The sequence below is a fragment of the Euprymna scolopes genome, unplaced genomic scaffold (genome assembly GCF_053919585.1).
Source record: "Euprymna scolopes isolate OS-2025 unplaced genomic scaffold, ASM5391958v1 sca378, whole genome shotgun sequence".
Classification (NCBI taxonomy): Eukaryota; Metazoa; Mollusca; class Cephalopoda; order Sepiida; family Sepiolidae; genus Euprymna; species Euprymna scolopes.
Genome location: NW_027633411.1, coordinates 1 through 10,000, shown reverse-complemented (window position 1 = coordinate 10,000; position 10,000 = coordinate 1). Strand labels below are relative to the sequence as shown.

At 59.2% G+C, this 10,000-nt stretch overlaps 1 non-coding gene and 1 pseudogene across 1 annotated transcript; both read left to right on the top strand.

Annotated features, from left to right (window-relative positions):
- Positions 1–4,397: 4,397 nt before the first annotated feature.
- On the top strand, positions 4,398–6,766 carry LOC145274400 (small subunit ribosomal RNA; annotated as a pseudogene).
- Positions 6,767–7,159: 393 nt separating this feature from the next.
- On the top strand, positions 7,160–7,317 carry LOC145274392 (5.8S ribosomal RNA). The gene has a single exon (XR_013866648.1). It is a non-coding gene; the product is annotated as a 5.8S ribosomal RNA (ribosomal RNA).
- The last annotated feature ends 2,683 nt before the right edge of the window (positions 7,318–10,000 follow it).

Here is a 10,000-nt window from a genome sequence, read left to right as displayed (position 1 = left end):
CACACCAGCGGGCAGTTTAGCGAGCTTGCCAACTCCTCTGCCTCCTCAAGCGCTTCCAGACGCCTACCGACACCACATGCTGCTGGCTGGCTGTCTGTTGTTACAATGGAATTTAAAAAAAAAAACAAACAAAAAACCCCAACTCTATTAAGATTTTCGATAGTTGGAAAATAATAATAAATTAAGATTTTCGATAGATTGAAAATAATGATAAATTGATTTTAGCAGGGCTGCTGAGTTAGCTTATAGGAGCGAGCTAAAGTAAGAAAGAAACACGCCGAAACACACCGACCGGCACCCCCGACGACGACCACGGGTAAACGGCGGGACTAACTGTGACTCTCTTAAGGTGTGAGGAGGCTTTGCCTCTTAAGCAAGTTTGACTGACGCCTACCGACACCGGTCAGGTCGGCGAGGCTCCCGGCGGCCCCGAGCGGGACCACAGGTTGCGGAAGGCGTCCAAGTGAGCGGCGGCGACGCCAGGAGGCCCCCGGGGTCGACTCCGCGGCCCCCGGGTCGGTGTGCGGGCCTCCAGAGCTCGATAAAGTAGTGGTGTCGCTAGCGGTCGAGAAGGCACTTTTCGACGCCTACTGCCACCCCCACATGGCGGTAGGCGCAAAACTGGAAAATCGCCGACCAGAAATGTCGCTTCGTATAATCGACGTTTTTTTTGACCACCATTTTCAGGTGTCGGAGGTGGGTCTGGACGAATACCAACACCATTTCTGGGGTTTCACAACCGCCCGGCTTCTCCGACATATGTTGGAAAGGAGTAGCGATCGAGCGAAGGGGGCTGTCGGTAGGCGGCCGCGGGTTGCATGTGTGCCCGGGACAGCACCCCCATCCAACTAAGGGGTGTCCCCCGGGGGCCAGGGGGACCTCGTCCAGGTCGGCCGGGCGCTTCCAGACGCCTACCGACACCGGTCAGGTCGGCGAGGCTCCCGGCGGCCCCGAGCGGGACCACAGGTTGCGGAAGGCGTCCAAGTGAGCGGCGGCGACGCCAGGAGGCCCCCGGGGTCGACTCCGCGGCCCCCGGGTCGGTGTGCGGGCCTCCAGAGCTCGATAAAGTAGTGGTGTCGCTAGCGGTCGAGAAGGCACTTTTCGACGCCTACTGCCACCCCCACATGGCGGTAGGCGCAAAACTGGAAAATCGCCGACCAGAAATGTCGCTTCGTATAATCGACGTTTTTTTTGACCACCATTTTCAGGTGTCGGAGGTGGGTCTGGACGAATACCAACACCATTTCTGGGGTTTCACAACCGCCCGGCTTCTCCGACATATGTTGGAAAGGAGTAGCGATCGAGCGAAGGGGGCTGTCGGTAGGCGGCCGCGGGTTGCATGTGTGCCCGGGACAGCACCCCCATCCAACTAAGGGGTGTCCCCCGGGGGCCAGGGGGACCTCGTCCAGGTCGGCCGGGCGCTTCCAGACGCCTACCGACACCGGTCAGGTCGGCGAGGCTCCCGGCGGCCCCGAGCGGGACCACAGGTTGCGGAAGGCGTCCAAGTGAGCGGCGGCGACGCCAGGAGGCCCCCGGGGTCGACTCCGCGGCCCCCGGGTCGGTGTGCGGGCCTCCAGAGCTCGATAAAGTAGTGGTGTCGCTAGCGGTCGAGAAGGCACTTTTCGACGCCTACTGCCACCCCCACATGGCGGTAGGTGTAAAATCGGAATAGACCGGACCAGGAATGTCGAGGGGGAAAAAAATGACAAAGTCCTGGTGTGCCTAGGCGTCGAGAAGGCACTTTGCGACGCCTACCGACATCCCCATGTGGCAGTAGGCGTAAAACTGGAAAATCGCCGACCAGAAATGTCGCTTCGTATAATCGACGTTTTTTTTGACCACCATTTTCAGGTGTCGGAGGTGGGTCTGGACGAATACCAACACCATTTCTGGGGTTTTCCAGTTTGAAAGTTTTATAAAACATGTTCGGTAGGAAGCACACTTTGGTGTGTCGGTTCGTCGGAGCAGCGACTCTTTGCCTCGTGGTGGTCCGGAACGTCTCTACGGGCTTGTCGCAAAGGCGTCAGAAAGTGGCATCTCCGCCGCCTAGGGCTGTCACCGTTATCGCTGTCGCCGCGCTCCAACTTGTTTTGATCCGCCGCCTTCGTTCCTGCCAACCGTGCGCCCGCTCATCGTCGTTAGGTTATAATACGTGGTACGTGTGTGTGCTTCTCCGTGGACCTAGGGCTGCTCGACGTGTCGAACGATATGTTGGAACAACTAACGGCTCCTTTTCCTGGTTCCATAGTCGTCGTGGTACCCGCGTCGTCAGCCATATCTATGTCCACCATGTTTAGCCGATACGTTTGCTGCAGCTTCTGCTTCCGCCTCAGCGTTCGCCGCTCTCAGCCGCCGCTGTTGTTGCTGCCGTTCTGCCATTCAACCACTACCTGCGAATCTTTCGATGATCGGCCGAACGACCCATCGCTGTGCGACCGATAAATCCTCCGGATTAGGGAGAAACGCCGCCGCTCTCTGCCGCCGTCGAACGGAAAAACGTACATTGTAACGAACGAACGAACGAACGAACGAATTAACGAACGAGCGAACAAACAAACAAAAATAGCCGCGGGGGATGCACTATGTAGATCCTGATCCCCTTGTAACCATACGTACGTTGTTCGATGCTCTCCCGTCCTGGAAGTCGCCGCAGCAAACAGGAGGATGAGCAGCAGCAGGCGCCGCCGCCGTAACCGCCGCCTGCCTGCCGCCTCCTACTCCTGTCAGCGTCCGATCTCACAGCCGTGTGAACGTTCGCTGACACCCGATTTCTTTCCGTCTGGCAAAACCTTGGACGTCCCGCTCGCGGTACACGTGCTGCAGCGACTTCTCGTCCGACAACGCATAAGCGTCGACGTCTGCCGCCGCATCTTCTGATACGTGGACGGTGATAGCGCTAGTCCCTTCTTGCGCCACCTCCACCTTTGTTAGCGCCAAAGAAGATCGATCGAGCAGTCGTGGTCGCAGTCGATTAACCCGTTTTCACCGTCCGCAGTTCCCAAGCCGCCGATCAAGTCGTTGCTCTTCTTGTTCGTTCTTCCCATACCGTCGATTTGCACGGCTGCCGGATGAGCCATCCTCTGTCCGGCGAAGCGCTCACGTCAGTGATCGATACTTGCACCGACAGTCCTCCCGCTCGCGACTCGGTGCTCGAATCGGACTCGTTCGTTTTTATCTCGATGCGATTGTGAAAAGGGGGACCGGTCGTCAATGTCGTGTGTGTCGACGATGTTGTTCGCCCGGTCCGCCGCGTTGTTGTCGTTTTTTTTTTTTTTTTTTTCCCCTAACGTTCGCCGTCGCACGGACGAAAGGGTGAGAAAAAAAAAAAAGCTCGAAAAAGCCGCCCAAAAAAATCGGACCGAGGAGCCGCTTGCGAGAACGCGCCATGTGCACGTTGTCTCTCCTCGGTTTTCCGAGCACGAACACGACGCCGGTCGGTCGGTCGGTCGACGAAGGCGACGACGAAGGTGACGGGAAAATTTACGCCGCCGCTGCCCTGGTCCAGCTCCTCCCCGATGACGGCTGTGATGTTGACGTTGACGTTGGCGACGACGACGACGACGACGGAGACGACGACGACGACGAGACGGCATCGATGGCGACCACGATGACGACGACCTCGACGAGTTCAGTCTGCACCTTGACCTCCGATGTCCGTGTGCACTGCCGTCGTGCTGTTTGTCGTTTGTCGTATGTATCGCTGTCAAGGGTGCCGTTGTCGTTGTTGTTGTCGACGTTGTTGCTTGCTCTCTCGTCTCGGTCGGTTGGTACGTTGATGACGACGACGACGACGACGAAGACGACGACGACGACGACGAGACGGCATCGATGGCGACCACGATGACGACGACCTCGACGATTCCAGTCTGCACCTTGACCTCCGATGTCCGTGTGCACTGCCGTCGTGCTGTTTGTCGTTTGTCGTATGTATCGCTGTCAAGGGTGCCGTTGTCGATGTTGTTGTTGTCGACGCTGTCGTCTGTTCTCTCTTCTCGGCCGGCTGTGACGTGGACGTTGACGACGACGACGACGAGACGGAATCGATGGCGACCACGATGACGACGACCTCGGCGAGTTCAGTCTGCACCTTGACCCTCGATGTCCGTGTGCACTGCCGTCGTGCTGCTTGTCGTTTGTCGTATGTATCGCTGTCAAGGGTGCCGTTGTCGTTGTTGTTGTCGACGTTGGTCGCTTTCGTTCTTTGAGTCTCGGTCTCGGTCCAAGTCAGGGGAGAAACAAAAAAGAGGCCATCAGCGCGGGCAGCGCGCTTCTACTGACGGCGAACCCCCTCGAAAAATAAATAAACACGTGCCCGTCGTTGTAGTTGTCTGTCTTATGTCGGTCGGTCGGTCGGTCGGTCTGTCGTTCTGTCGAAACAAAGTCCCAAATTCCAACGATACCTGGTTGATCCTGCCAGTAGTCATATGCTTGTCTCAAAGCTTAAGCCATGCAAGTGTAAGTTCACGCCACGCATTAGAACGGGCGAAACCGCGAATGGCTCAGGAACCGGACCTAATCCTCGGGACCGTATTCCTCCTCGGAGGCGATGGATAACTGTGGCAATTCTAGAGCTAATACATGTGACACAGGCCGCGATCGGTCGGCGCGCCGTCGTCGCCACGCCTCGCGCGCTGGCACCCGCGTCGGCCGTTCCGGGTCGCGGCGCTACATATTAGACTGAGACCGATGCGCGTCATTCCGTCCTCCCGTCGTCGGCGTTCCCGCTCGCGGGTCCGTTCGGTGGCGGGGCTCATAGGGCGGCGCGCTCCGCTTTGGTGACTCTGGATAACTCACTGGTCGATCGCACGAGCTTTCACGCCCGGCGACGGGTCTCTCGAGGGTCCGCCCTATCAACTGTCGACGGTCGGTTAAGTGCCTACCGTGGTTACTACGGGTAACGGGGAATCGGGGTTCGATTCCGGAGAGGGAGCATGCGAAACGGCTACCACATCCAAGGAAGGCAGCAGGCGCGCAAATTACCCACTCCCGGCACGGGGAGGTAGTGACGAAAAATAACGACGCGGGACTCTGTCGAGGCCCCGCGATCGGAATGAGTACACTTCAAATCCGTTAACGAGGACCAACCGGAGGGCAAGTCTGGTGCCAGCAGCCGCGGTAATTCCAGCTCCGGTAGCGTATATTAAAGTTGTTGCGGTTAAAAAGCTCGTAGTCCGAACTCGGGTTCGTGGTCGCGCAAGCGGCCCCGGGGCGGCGGCGCCATCGTCCGTCGTTGACTTTGGTCGTCCGTTCGCATTCCCGGCCCTTTCCGCCGGTGTCAACCGCTAGCATACCCGCCACGCGGTCCTGCCGGCGAGGTGGACGAGGAGGTCGTGATCGGGATCCGGGAAAAAAAAACAAGTGGTCGTCGGTTCGGTTCCGGGAGTAGTCTAACGGGGGGGTGCTACGTGTGTGTGTTTGGGTGCGTTCATTCGCATCCCCGCACTCTGACCCCCGCGCTTCTCTCCCTCTCCCTTTCCGCGCGTTCCTCTTTTTTTTGAACCCCCCGGTCCGCTCCGAGTCCCTGCTTCGTGTCTTGTCTGCGCGCGTGTTGCGGTCGGCGGTTTCTCCTCCAAGGGTGCTCTTAACCGAGTGTCCGCGGCGGCCGGTACGTTCACTTTGAAAAAATTAGAGTGCTCAGAGCGGGCTGTTCAAGCTTGCATACGATAAGCATGGAATGATGGAAGAGGGCCTCGTCTACGTCTGTCGGTCTCCGTCTACGGCGAGGCAATGATCGAAGGGAGCGGTCGGGGCCACTCGTATTGCGACGTTAGAGGTGAAATTCTTGGATCGTCGCAAGACGAACTGCAGCGATGGCGTGTGGCAAGCACGTTTTCCTCGATCAAGAGCGAAAGTCGGAGGTTCGAAGACGATCAGATACCGTCGTAGTTCCGACCGTAAACGATGCCGACCGGCGATCCGCCGGCGTTCGCTTCCATGACCCGGCGGGTAGCCTGCGGGAAACCAGAGTTCGGTTCCGGGGGGAGTATGGTTGCAAAGCTGAAACTTAAAGGAATTGACGGAAGGGCACCACCAGGAGTGGAGCCTGCGGCTTAATTTGACTCAACACGGGAAAACTCACCCGGTCCGGACACCGGTAGGATTGACAGATCGATAGCTCTTTCTCGATTCGGTGGGTGGTGGTGCATGGCCGTTCTTAGTTGGTGGAGCGATCCGTCTGGTTGATTCCGATAACGAACGAGACTCCGGCCTGCTAACTAGTGCGCCGATGTCAGTGATTTTTACGGCGGGCTCGGCGTCCTCCGTGGCGCTCGGGTCCGGGTCGGTTTTCTCACGCACTTCTTAGAGGGACGGGTGGCAGAAAGCCACACGAGGCGGAGCGATAACAGGTCTGTGATGCCCTTAGATGTCCGGGGCCGCACGCGCGCTACACTGGAGGTATCAGCGGGGACTTCGCCCCGGCCCGAGAGGGTTGGGAAACCTCTGAACCACCTCCCGTGATAGGGATCGGGGCCTGTAACCAACCCCGTGAACGAGGAATTCCCGGTAGGCGCGGGTCAACAGCCCGCGTCGATCACGTCCCTGCCCTTTGTACACACCGCCCGTCGCTACTACCGATCGAACGGTCCGGTGAGGTCCTCGGATCTGGCCGACGACGCCGCCGGGCAGTGCGCGACGTGTCCGTCACGACACTCGTGCATCTACGCCTCGGCGTTCGATGCCTGGAGAAGACGACCGAACCCGATCGTTTAGAGGAAGTAAAAGTCGTAACAAGGTTTCCGTAGGTGAACCTGCGGAAGGATCATTACCGTTTTCCCGTTCGAGACTGGTTTGTTGTTTTCCGGCCTACCTCCTCTGTCTGTCGGCGTCAACGCCTCGAATGCGCGCAAACAAACCTATAAAAGGCGGAGCGAGAGATAGATTTGTGGTGACGCGGAGGTTTTAAAGCCCCAGCTCTTCTTGCTTGCTTCCGCGTCTTACCACCTGTTTGTTTTTTCGCCCACCGCAAGTGATGGCCGCTTCTTCTTTGCCTTGTCGCCGCTTTATCGTTTTTTGTTTTTTGCAGCCGCTGTGCCACCGCCGCTAGCTAAAAACAAACTACTCGCGACATTGCAATGCCGTCACGCCTCCTCGCACAGACCTCCTCGCACACTACTAAATCTATATAAACAAAAACTAATATAAAAAAACCCAAGTGCTGAACCCTGGACGGGGGATCACTCGGCTCGTCCGTCGATGAAGAGCGCGGCCAGCCGCGAGAACTGATGCGAATTGCAGGACTCAGTGAACATCGACACCTCGAACGCACATTGCGGCCCCGAGATCCCTTGTCTCGGGGCCACGTCCGGTCGAGAGGCGGAACGTTACATGTCTTTCTCCGTTAACGAAACGACATCTTGCCGTCCCCGTGCCCGCCCGGTCCTCGGCACGGTGGTAACCGGGACGTCGCAGGAGCGAGTGACGAGGGGGAAGAAAAATAAAAAAAGAATTGACTCCTTTCAATGTCTTTTTTTTTTTAAAAACCCTCTCCGGCCTCCTCCTTCGTCTCCCGCTGGCAGACCGCGGAGTCTTTTCCCTTTTCGACCGCGTGAAGAAACACTGTGGAGGAGGAGCAGGAGGAGTCTGTCCGAAAGCAGCCGAAGGGAGAACAAAACAAAAAAAAGCACCGACCTAACCGACTGCCGACGTAAGCGCCGCCTGCTCGTCTCGCTCTCTGCCTCATGAAGGTGTCTCTCAGCGACGCCTCGAGCAGCGCGACGAGCACGGCCGTCGCACCGTAAAAAGGTGGCCGCGTCGTAGGCAACGTCGGATGGGGAGGACCCAGGCTTTTTTTTAATTGTTGGCTTCTTCATTTTCGGTCGGACGGGCGCTATATCGGCCAGCCGTCGTCACACGGAGGGTACCGATCGAGATTCCTCTCCTCCAAACACCACACTCTACTAAAAACCGCCGCCCTCGGCTCGGACGAGACGACCCGCTGAACTTAAGCATATCGCTAAGCGGAGGAAAAGAAACCAACCGGGATTCCCTTAGTAACGGCGAGTGAACCGGGAGAAGCCCAACGCCGAATCCCGTCGCAAGTAAAAGGCTTCGGGACGTGTGGCGCATGGGTCGAAGGCAGCCGTTCGTTTTCGTCTCGCATAGTTCGGAGTTCCCTCGATCGGGCCGCCCGCGGCGGGTGCCAGGCCCATTCGGTGCGGACGGCGAGCGACGGCCTTCGATCCGAGAGTCGGGTTGCTTGGGAACGCAGCCCAAATCGGGTGGTAAGCTCCATCCAAGGCTAAATACCGGGACGAGTCCGATAGTCGACAAGTACCGTGAGGGAAAGTTGAAAAGAACTTTGGAGAGAGAGTTCAAGAGAACGTGAAACCGCCCAGGGGTAAACGGGTGGGACGCTCACCGCGATCGCGGGGGACTCAGTCCGGTGCTGCCTAGGCTCGAGCCCAAACTCGATGTGTGTTCTTGAAAGAGAGGCCGTCGCGGCACAGGTCGTCGTTCGTCGTGTCCGCGGGGGACTCGTTCCCCCGCGGTTCCAGCTTTTGTGCCCGCGTCGCCGACGAAGGAGACGGGCCGCGTGGATAGCGGGAAGGGAAACGTGGTGACGACCGCGGCGTCGGTAGGTGGCTGCGTCGGTTGGCTGCGACGGAGGGGACTCGTCCTCTCGATCGCTGCTGCCGCCGGGCCCTAACCCGCCGCATCCGTCGCCGCCGCTTCTTCTTTCCTCCTGCTCCCTCCGCGCGCGACTCCGCTGCACCCGTCCCCTTCATCATCGCTCGGCGTAATCATGGCGCGGGCGCTTCGGCGCGACCTCCGCGCGGCCGGCACCGGACGCACTTCCCCTCCGGTCCGTCGTCGCGACCCGTTCCCGGCGTGCAGGTCGAACACGCGGGTTTTTTTTCCGTAGGCGGCAGGCGTTTCATCACCCTGAAAACCCCCGTCTTCCCACCTTGTGAAGTCGGGGGCCACCGGCCGTCGGGCCCGCGAACGTAACTGCCCCTTTCTGCCGGGAACGGAGGAAATCTGACACGATCCGTTACACGTGGCGAGCCGGTCCGTTTTGATCCCGCCGGAAGTCGCGTGCGGGCGACGCACTCTGTGTGTCGCTCCTTAGGCGCCCCACCGTCTCGGGCGCGTGCGCGATGAGAGGCGGGATAGGACTGGCGCGGCCTCGCCGTCACGCACCTCGCCGACGTTTCGGGTTCTTGTCGGGGGCAACCCCGCCCGCGCCCGTTTCCGTTTCCGGAGAGGTCGCTCGGCGACGCTTTTTTACTCGAGCCGCCCGCCACCCCGGGTCAGCGACGTGCATCGGCAACCCACCCGACCCGTCTTGAAACACGGACCGAGGAGTCCTGGCCGTTCGCGAGTCGTAGGGGCCACCTCTGACTAACCCCGAAGGCGAAGCGAAAGCGAGAGAGCGTGTAGGAGGGCGTCGATCGGGAGAGGTGTCGTGGCAAAGTCGTCCGGGGGTCGTCGGGGGTGTCGTCGGTCTCGTGCCGTCGTCTTCTCCTCGCCTCACCCGCCTCCGAGCCGTGCCCGATCCCGCCGGCGCGGCGTTTTCGGCCTTCCGCCGTCGCTGCTGCGGTGCCCGCAACTTTTCCTTTTTTCTCTCTTCCGAGAGAGATAGGAGAGGGAAGGCTCGTGGCTGACGTGCGGTTGTTTTTCCCTCCTCCCGAGAGGGGACCGGCGCATCTTCCAAAAAGGGGAATTGCCGGGCGCCAGCTTCCATATCCTCCTTCCGCCCATCGGTGAGATCCCGCGGCTTGAACTAGTCCTATTTTGTCGTCGAGTTTAGGCGCTGCGCGCGGGCGCATCACCCCCGGGTCGGTTTCCCTTTTTCCGAGTACGACTCGGCCGACTCTGGCGTAGCGAGCGACCAGGGACCCGAAAGATGGCGATCCACGCCCGGTCGGGATGAAGCCAGAGGAAACTCTGGTGGAAGTCCGAAGCGCCTCTGACGTGCAAATCGATCGTCGGAACCGGGTGTAGGGGCGAAAGACCAATCGAGCCGTCTAGTAGCTGGTTCCCTCCGAAGTTTCCCTCA